The 10,087-nt window shown below is 40.7% G+C and overlaps 1 pseudogene; it reads left to right on the forward strand.

Moving 5' to 3' along the window:
- The first annotated feature begins 321 nt into the window (after positions 1-321).
- LOC119531775 lies at positions 322-3,069 on the forward strand (annotated as a pseudogene).
- The last annotated feature ends 7,018 nt before the right edge of the window (positions 3,070-10,087 follow it).

Consider the following 10,087-nt stretch of genomic DNA (forward strand, 5'->3'; position numbering starts at 1 on the left):
GGAGTGGCAGTACAGCCCGCCTAGGAGTAACATAACACGCTGGACGTGGTGCTCAGCCAGAACGACGTGCTTTCCTACCTTTAATACTGGGAAGCAGCAAGAGCAAGAACACAAGCTGGACAACAGCGACCTGCAGCGGATGGAGAGGGAACAGCCTCTGAGCACCGGCTGCTGTGTCAGCTGCATGCTAGGGCCCAGGGACTGGATGCCCGGTCTCCTCCGCACGGCGCCTAATGGCCACTGGGCTACTTAAGCAGCCCGTGGCGCAGCGCACACTCGTCCAGCTCCGAGAGCATTGACGGGTCTCCACGCAGAGATGCCTTTGTGAATAGTCAGGAATGGATGCCAAATGGATCTGCCCCAGAGCTCAAAGTGGGCATTGTGACTAATTTGGTCAGCTGCAAGTTCTTCCTGGTGCTCCAGTACCTGCCTGGCACTTAGGTCTAGGAGTAGTCTCCTGAAGGTGTAATGTTTGAGAAATAGATTGGTGTTGCAGGACAAAGCTATCTGCTACTGATTAGAGATGAAGCCCTCCCACTCTCCAAGAGCAGTTTGCCATGTGTTTGGTGCTGTCATCTTTGTCTTCAGTCTGGAGGATGAAATAAGTTTACAGACTGTTTATCACTGCTACAGTGGAATGGCCAGCTACCTGAATACAAGCGTGATTCTGTTGATTCTAGTGGGAACCCAGAATGCAGTAAGTTCCAGCAACCTGTGTGTCGTCAAGGATTCCAAGTGGGGAAGATCTCCGTTGACTTCAAGCACTGCGTGTACTACCAGACCTGTGCCACCTATGGGCTGAACATGGAGAGGGTCTTCCAGGACAATGAACAGATGATTTTTGCCACAAGGAAGAAGCAGCAGCTCTCCATAGGGCCCTGCAAGTCATAACCCACCTCGTTTGACTGCTCAGCGCAGGTGTCTACCATGCACATAAGCCAAACGAGTTAATGGAGGCGGGAGCTTATGTGACTATTTCTCCTCAGTTCCTTGGACTCCAAGCACCAGCCCGAAGGAACTTTGAATCCATGTTCCTCCTACGACCAACATGCCCACTGTCATCTGTAAGCAGCCCAAGCACTGATCCAACCTTTTCACATCTCAGGAAGGGAGCAATGCAGACAGAGAAGAAAGGCTTGGAGGGTCAGACAAACAGTATTGGAGCAGCCACTCAATCCCAATTAAACAGGACATGCTGCTGAAGTGAAGTAGCAAATCACTGAACAAAGAGTGCAAAAAGAAATGTCTCCCTGTTTGACAATGGTGTGCTGACTTACCACCCAATTTTACATGATTACATACAGAATTTTCATGGCAAAGAAATCAATCTTCTGAGAAATACCATGAAGGTCCTAGGAAAGAGGATGCCCAGCCACATGGTCCTGCACCCATCCATCCCTAAAACCAACTGCCTGTCCAAGGACATGAGCACCTTGCACATCTCGCCAAATTCAGACTCCGTGTGCTCCAGCCCAAGCATCTCCAGCATCACCAGCCCCAAACTTGACCCTTCCCCTCTCCTCATGTTAGCAGAAAGAAGCACCAGAGAAAGTAAAGTACTAGCAACTTCAAAGCCTATAACTTCTCGGGCACTACTGAAGAGCAAGAAGAAAACTTTGAGTTTATCATTGTGTCTCTCACTGGCCAGATGTGGCACTTTGAAGCCACAATGTATGAAGAAGGGGACGTGTGGGTCTAACGCATCAAGAGTCAGATCCTGACTGGTTTACAGTCATGTGAGAACAGCAAAAACAAGTCCCAACTGATGAGCCAAAGTGAAGCCATGGCCCTGCGGTCCATAGGAAACATTGGAAGGAATTCTCACTGTGTAGACTGTGAGACCCAGAATCCTAACTGGGCTAGTTTGAACTTATTCTAGTTTGCTAATGCTGCAGAATGCAAAACACCAGAGATGGACTGGCTTTTATAAAAAGGGGGGTTATTTGGCTATACAGTTACAGTCTTAAGGCCATAAAGTGTCCAAGGTAACACATCAGTAATCGGGTATCTTCACTGGAGGATGGCAAATAGCGTCCGGAAAACCTCTGTTAGCTGGGAAGGCACGTGGCTGGCATCTGCTCCAAAGTTCTGGTTTCAAAATGGCTTTCTCCCAGGACATTCCTCTCTAGCAAGCTTGTTCTTCTTCAAAACATCACTCACAGCTGCACTCCGTTTCCTCTCCTTGAGCCAGCTCATTTATATGGCTCCACTGATCAAGGCCCACCCTGAATGGGTGGGGCCATGCCTCCATGGGAGTATCCCATCAGAGTCACCACCCACAGGTGGGTGAGGCACATCTCCATGCAAACAACCTAATCCAAATGGTCCAACTTAATCCCCACTATTATGCTTGCCCCACAAGATTGCATCAAAGAATATGGCTTTTTCTGGGGGACATAATACATTTAAACCGGCACAGGAGCCCTCATGTACATCAAGTCCTCAGGGATCCACTGGAATCTTGGCACCCACCTTTCCTAAAACCAATCTCTGAACATGGAGGACTCGTTTACTGAGTTATCAAAGCTTAATAAGACCTTCATTGGAATGAGCTAGCCAACAGCAGCTTGGAAGAGAGCTGTGGGGGGTGGACAAAACCCTCATTAGACTTCAAAAGGGACGAGGAAGAGTGGTGGATCCAGGATAAGGATGAGAAGAAGCTCTTCCTGTCCCTGCCACAGTGCACAGAGATGTCTCTGGGCCAATCCCTGCTGCCAGCCACTGCCAATGAAGACCTGTGGATGGTCAACCTGCTGCTCATGCACGGCCCCTGAGATGAGGTGAATGAGACCTGCAGCACGGGCATGGGCACACTGCCCTGCACCTGGCCAGCCACAAGGGCAACAAGTGTAGCTCCTGATCTGGTGCAACATGGACATCATGGCCCGAGGCACCCACAGGAACACAGCACTGGCCTATCCCCAGCAGGCCTCCAGCCAGGAGTGCATCAATGTCCTGCTACAATATGGCTGTCCTGACGAGCACTTTATGTTCATGGTTACCCCCAACCTGTCTAGGAAAAACAACAGCCATAACAACAGCAGTGGGAGGATGCCTACCATCATCTGAAAACTGCGCACACAGCTCTGCCAGCATCTGTGACATCCATAGCCTCTTGTGATGCTTCTGGAAGTTACAACACATGCTTCCTATCGTGCCCCCAACTCTGCCTGGTGGTCACCTTCACAACCACCAACCCTTCCCCCAATGAAATTACAAAACCTGGATGGTCCCAAGGGGGTGAAGAGGAGGCCAGGAGGCTGCAGAGTCTATCCCCTTATGTAAGATTTCCTAGGTGACAAACAGGTGGAATGGCTGAGCTCAGTTGTTGGATGATAGCACACCATAGAGGATCCCAGTCCTGATGGTCTGCAGACAGAGCACATCCCAGGGATGGGGAAGAGGTGGGGGAGGGAAGATAATGAGCAAGGAGAAGGGGTAACTCTTTTTAACTGGCACTTACACATATCCATACATATCTTCTACCAAAAGGAACATTTGTATTTCATCTCTTCTCTGAGGAGCTTGAAGACATAAATCAGAAGCAAGGTCAGAGTCTGTCAGGTTTGAAGTCCCTACGAGGGTATGGGTGAGATCAGTTATAGCTAATCTGTTCAGGGAGAATACTGGCTTCATTACATATATCTAAAGACTGCAATGCAGAGAGCTGCATTAGTTGAGTTTTTCCAGCTGTTTAATGGAATATGATTAGTCATTACCAGGAAGAAAGTATATTAGCTGAGGAGGTAGTTATCTGACATGATCTGATGTTTGTCAGGATGCCATTGCAATATTCTTAGGAGCATCATATTATCCTAGATATGTTCTTTGGAGATGACCTTTCTAAATTAACTTTCAGAATTTTTTATCTGTTTAATTTTTCAGTCCAAAGAGAGAAAATTCATTGCTGAGTATTATTTGACTGTGGCCTCCTTTGTGTAAAAACAAAATGGAAAAAATAAGAGTAATTCTGGAATTAAAAAGGCAATAATGAATTTGGTCCCTAATTACACTTTTGAGTGCATTTAGCAAACTTATGAATATAGAAAAGTCTGTTTATTTCCTAGCAGAAGAGATATTTTATGTCCCTTTGCCAAGATGAATGTGTTGGTCCTCAGTCACTCCTGGGCTGCACTGCCCAAGTTATTCAAGTCTCTGCATTATGTCTTTAGATAAGATGTGCAAAAATCTATTTGAATAAAAGAAGTTTATAAATATCCATTTATTTTTCTATAGAGAAATGACAGCTCTTAACTTATAGATTGAACTATGAACTAATAATGTGTAACTAGTTGAGATAAGAAAGTTACAGATCATTGTGCATGGAAAATATTCCCAGCATTAAACACTTCCATTGGCGTGATGCACAGCTTTTAAAAAGTAACAAATCAGAGTAAGAGGGTGATACAATTTGCTTATTAAAATCGAGAAAGAAAAATAGAAAGACGTCAAAACATAATAGAAAGAGGCATAGCAGGCATGTGATTTCTCATTATCAAAAGCATGATTTAGATCCAGTACACTTTTGCTCACTGAGAGGAAGGGGCTATGGCAAGATGAGCAGTGATTTTCCTAAACCCTGAGCTAGGTACTTTGCCAAAATGGATGCTTATCAGCTGCCAAATATTCTATGACAAGCTTGTGAGAATCCTTAAGACTTTTGCCTAGCAGCAAGCCCTCCATCCTAATATGCTGCCTGATCTGCTATCACTGGGCTTCTTCAGGCTTTGACCACTTTTAACATGATGGTCAAGATTTGTAAGCCAGAGTCTGATATCTTCAATTGTCACAAAGCCAAGGGGTGACTTTGATTAGGGCCCTTTGCAATATGGTGGGAAAGAAGACTTGTCACTCTGAAGGACGACTCTGGACTGGCGCATGGGATCCCAGTGCTCAGCTGGCCCCATAGCCACCAGAGGAGTCCTTGCTCCTATTACTAAACAATATCTTTTGTAAGAGTCTGTTCTCTTCTTTAATTTTTTTAAAAAAATGTTTAGGTGGAAAAAAAAATAAAGCTTTACACAGAATTTTTAAAAAACCTACATGAAGATCAAAATAAATCCAATGTAAATGGAAGAAAAATAGAGGAGAAATAAACAAATCATAAAACAGATAAACAATAGGGAAATTGGTAAAACAAAAAGTTTTATTAAGCACAAGAAAATTGATGAAAATTTAGTAAGAATTTTAAAGCTTATGATGAGTTAACACAAATCACTAACATAATGGAAGAGGGACAGTTCCGACAAGTTTTACTGTATTAAAAGAGTAGAAAAGAATATGAACTTTATGTTAAAAAATTAGATTATTTAGATAAAATGGATAAATTATTTGAAAAGCACAATTTTCTGAAACTAATACAAGAAGAAATAGAAAATCTGAATAACTGCACATCTATTACCTAAAATAATATCAAAGTCTTTCCCACAAAGAAAATTGCAGGTTGAGATGAAACCATCTGAAACCACTGCCAAATATAATCAAACATTTAGGGAATTAAAAGTGTAGGTACTGATCTTACACAAACTTTTTCAGTAAAGGGAGGAGGAGGGAAATCTTCCCAAATCATCTCATTTTAGGAGGTCAGCATAGCCTTGATATCAAAACAGGACAACTATCCAAAGATCCAAAGTGTTCAATAAGTTGCCCATGGTACCATCATACAGCTATGCATCCATCACCACAATTAATTTCATTTCAATTTTTAGAACATTTTCATTACTCCAGAAAAGAAATGAAGACAAAAAAAAAGGAAACTCAAATCCTCACATACCCCTAACCATGTCCCCCTCAATTATTGATTCATAGTTTTGGTATAGTACATTTGTTACTGTTAATGAAAGAATGTTAAAATACTACTAACTGTAGTATATAGCTTGCAATAGGTACATATTTTTTTCCTATATGCCTCCATTATTAACTTCTAGTTATAGTGTCATACATTTGTTCTCGTTCGTGAGAGAGATTTCTAATATTTGTATTGTTAATCATGGACATTGTCCACCACAAGATTCACTGTTTTATACATTCCCCTTTTAACCTCCAACTTTCCTTCTGGTAACATATGTGACTCTGTGCTTACCCATTCTTCCACCTTCACACACCTTTCATATAGTTATTCTCACAATATGCTACCATCACCCCTGTCCATTTCCAAATGTCTAAGTTCACCCTAGTTGAATGTTCTGCTCATAATAGGCAACCGCTCCCCATTCTTTAGCCTCATTCTATATCCTGGTAACTTATATTTCATGTCTATGAATTTACATATTATAATTAGTTCATATCAGTGAGACCCTGCAATATTTGCCTTTATGTGTCTGTCTTATTTCACTCAATATAGTGCCCTCAAGGTTTTTCATCAACCCATTTCTTTTAAGATGGTTTTGTTCATGCACCATACATTTCTGTCCTAAGTAAATGATCATTGGTCCCTGTATAGTCACATATTTATGTATTCAGCACCATTGCCACTATCATATGTAAGAACATCTCCATTTTTTCCAGAAAGAAGGAGGAAGAATCAAAGAAGGCAGAGAGCCAAAAGAAAAAGAAAACAGAGAGAAAGAGAACAAACCAACAAAGAACAACAACAACAAAATGACAGCTAGAAAGCAACAAAAGGAAATATAGCATTAACTTAAAGTAGAATAAAGAGTCAGACAACATTACCAAAGCCAGGAGTCCCATACCCTTCCCCTACCCCCCCCCCAAGCATTTAGCTTTGATATATTGCCTTTGTTAAATTGAAGGAAGCATAATACAATGTTTCCATTAATTATAGTCTCTAGTTTGCATTGATTGTATTTCCCACCCCTCAATCCCACCTTATTTTTAGCACTTTGCAATGTTGACATTCATTTCTTCTGCCTCATGTAAAAACGTATTTGTACCTTTTATTACAATTGTTGAGCACCCTAGGTTTCCCTGAGTTACATAGTCCCAGTCTTTATCCTTTGTCTTTTGTTCTGGTATCCCACATGGTCCCAACCTTCCTCTTTCAACCATACTCACTGTCATCTTTGTTCAGTGTACTTACATTGCTGTGCTACTATCTCCCAAAATTGTTTCCCAAACCTCTCACTCCTGTCTTTTCCTTTCTATCTTCAGTGCTTAATTTAGTGTTTCCTGTAGAGCAGGTATCTTGTTCACAAATTCTGTCATTGTCTGTCTGCCAGAGAATATTTTAAGTGCTCCCTCATATTTGAAGGATAGTTTGCCAGATATAGGATTCTTGGTTGGTGATTTTTGTCTTTCAGTATATTAAATTTGTCACCCTACTTTCTTCTTGTCTCCATGGGTTCTATTGAGAAAGCCACAAATAGTCTTATCAAGCTTCCTTTGTATGTGATGAATCACTTTTCTCTTGCTGCTTTCAGGATTTTCTCTTTATCTTTGACATTTGATAAACTGATTATTAAGTGTCTTTGTGTAGGCCTATTGAGGTCTATTCTGTTTAGGGTGAGCTGCGCTTCTTGGATCTGTAATTTTATGTCTTTCACAAAAGATGGGAAATTTTCATTGATTATTTCCTCTATTATTGCTCCTGTCCCTTTTCCCTACTTTTCTTCTGGGACACCAATGACATGTACATTCTTGCTTTTCATTTTGTCCTTAAGTTCCTGGAGACCTTGCTCATATTTTTCCATTCTTTTCTGTATCTGTTCTTTTGTGTGTAGGCTGTCAGGTGTCCCATGTTCTCCAGTTCCTGAATGTTTTATTTTGCCTCTTGAGATCTGCTGTTGTATGTTTCCACTGTGGCTTTCATCCCTTGTGTTGTACCTTTCATTTCCATAGATTCTGCCAGTTGGTTTTTCAAACTTTCAGTTTCTACCTTATGTACACCCAGTGTTTTCATTATACGGTTCATCTCTTTTGCCAAATCTTCTCTAAACCTTTTGAATTGACTTAGTATGAGTTGTTTAAATTCCTGTATCTCAGTTGAAGTGTAAGTTTGTTCCTTTGACTGGGCCATAACTTTGTTTTTCTTAGTGTAGGTTGATTTTTCTGTTGTCTAGGCATGGTTTCCTTGGTTATCCCAATCAGGTTTTCCTGGAACAAAATGGGCTCCAGTCCCACAAGGAAGAACTATACAGTATCTGGTTTCCCTGAGGGTGTGTCTTAGAAAATTGGTACACCCTGTGAGGCTTCAGGTCACAGTATTTTCTGCCCAGCAGGTGGCGCCTGTCAGCCTGTAACTCCAGACTGGTTTAAGGAGGTGTGGCCCATGGTTCTGAATGGAAGACACATAGTAGAGCTGGGCCCCACCTCTTTCCTTTTAGAGAAGACAGACCCCTAGGGAGAAGTCATTAGCATTTGAATAATTTCTCTCTGCCTGTGCTATCTCCACCCTTTTCTGGGTCAGAGCGCTGGGAACTGAAAATGGCTGAGGCTTTCTCTACTGAGCAAAAACAGGGACAGAAAACCACCTTCAGGGCCAGTCCATGGCCACCCTCCAGCTCTCCAAAATCAGTCATCACCCAAAGCCTCTGTGTGCTTGTTGGGGATTCATAGCTTGTATAAAGCAGTCCATGTTTGGGTCTCAGCTGAGCTGTATTCACTTGCTCAGAGAGAGCTGCTTTTTAGCAACACAAGGCTTTGCAGCTTGGGCCATGGAGGGGAGAGGGATCCTGGCTTGGATCCTCAGGTTATTCTTACAGATTTCATGCTGCAGTCTCAGGCATTCCTCCCAATGCAGGTTGGTGTATGATGAGTGGGTGGTCACTTTTGTCCCCCTGCAGTTATTCCTGATTATTTACTAGTTGTTCCCATTCATTTATTAGTTGTTCCAGGGGGACTAACTTGCTTCCACTCCTCTCTATGCTGCCATCTTAAATCCTCTGACAAATACATTTTTAAAAAATACAGACCAACATCCCTTATGAACCTAGGAGCAACAACACTTAAAAAATATTAGCAAATCAAGCCCCCAAACATATAAAACAGGATAGCATATCCCGCCTAAGTGATTTTATTCCAGACTGCAATATTGGCTTAATAATAAAAGATCAATCATTGTAATTCAACATATTAACAGAGTAAAAGAAAATGCAAATGATCATTTCAGTAGTTTCAAGGAAGCATCCATCAGTCAAAACTTAGCCCTTTCTAATAAAAAATAAGTAAATAAATAAATAAAACTTCCAACAATCTAAGAATAGAAGGGAACTTCTCAACTTCTCCCATTTGATAAAGGACACCTATGTAAAACCTACAACTTTTTCCATACTTAGTGGTGAAATATTGAACTATTTGTCCCTAAATCAGGAACAAGGCAAAAATGTCCAGTATCACCATATTTATTCAATATTTACTGATATCCTAGCCATTGCAAAAAGGCAAAGAAATAAAAGGTAGAAAGGTAAGAGAGAGAAAAAAAAACCTTTTCTCCATTCAAAGAAGATATGAGTATTTACATGGAAAATTCTAAGGAATCCATAAAATAACAATTATAACTAATAGGTTATTAGTAACATTGCAGGATACAAGGTTATTATACAAATATAAATTGTGATCTGATAATCTGGGCACAAGCACTTTAAAAATAAGTAAAAAAAAAATAGAACTCTGTTATATCATCAAAAAACATTCATTAGTAAACAATAAATTTTACAAAAATTGTACAAGACCTGTGCCCTGAAAACTGCAAAATTATTATTCAGTCTTAAAAAAGAGTGAAGTTATGATACATGTGAAAACATAGATGAAACTTGAAGACATCACATTGAATGAAATAAGCCACATACAAAAGGACAAATATTGTATGACCTCACTAATATGAAATAATTAGAATAAGCAAACTCATAGAGTTAGAATCTAGAATATAAGTTACCAGTGGATGGGATAAGGGTAGGGAATATGGAGTTAAAGCTTAAAATACACAGACTATCTATTTGAGAGAACAGAAAATGATTATGTAGTATTTTTATAATCAGGAAATAGCAAAAAATATATAAAGAAAAAATTACTTACATATTTGGAATAAATAGATGTTCATAGAAAGTTTATAGGAGGTCCTTCCTATGTACATTACTGTTGGATGAATCTTCCCTCATTAATGAAGACAAAATAGTAAGTCAGAAAGTAT

The sequence above is a fragment of the Choloepus didactylus genome, chromosome 1 (genome assembly GCF_015220235.1).
Source record: "Choloepus didactylus isolate mChoDid1 chromosome 1, mChoDid1.pri, whole genome shotgun sequence".
NCBI classification, from domain to species: Eukaryota; Metazoa; Chordata; class Mammalia; order Pilosa; family Megalonychidae; genus Choloepus; species Choloepus didactylus.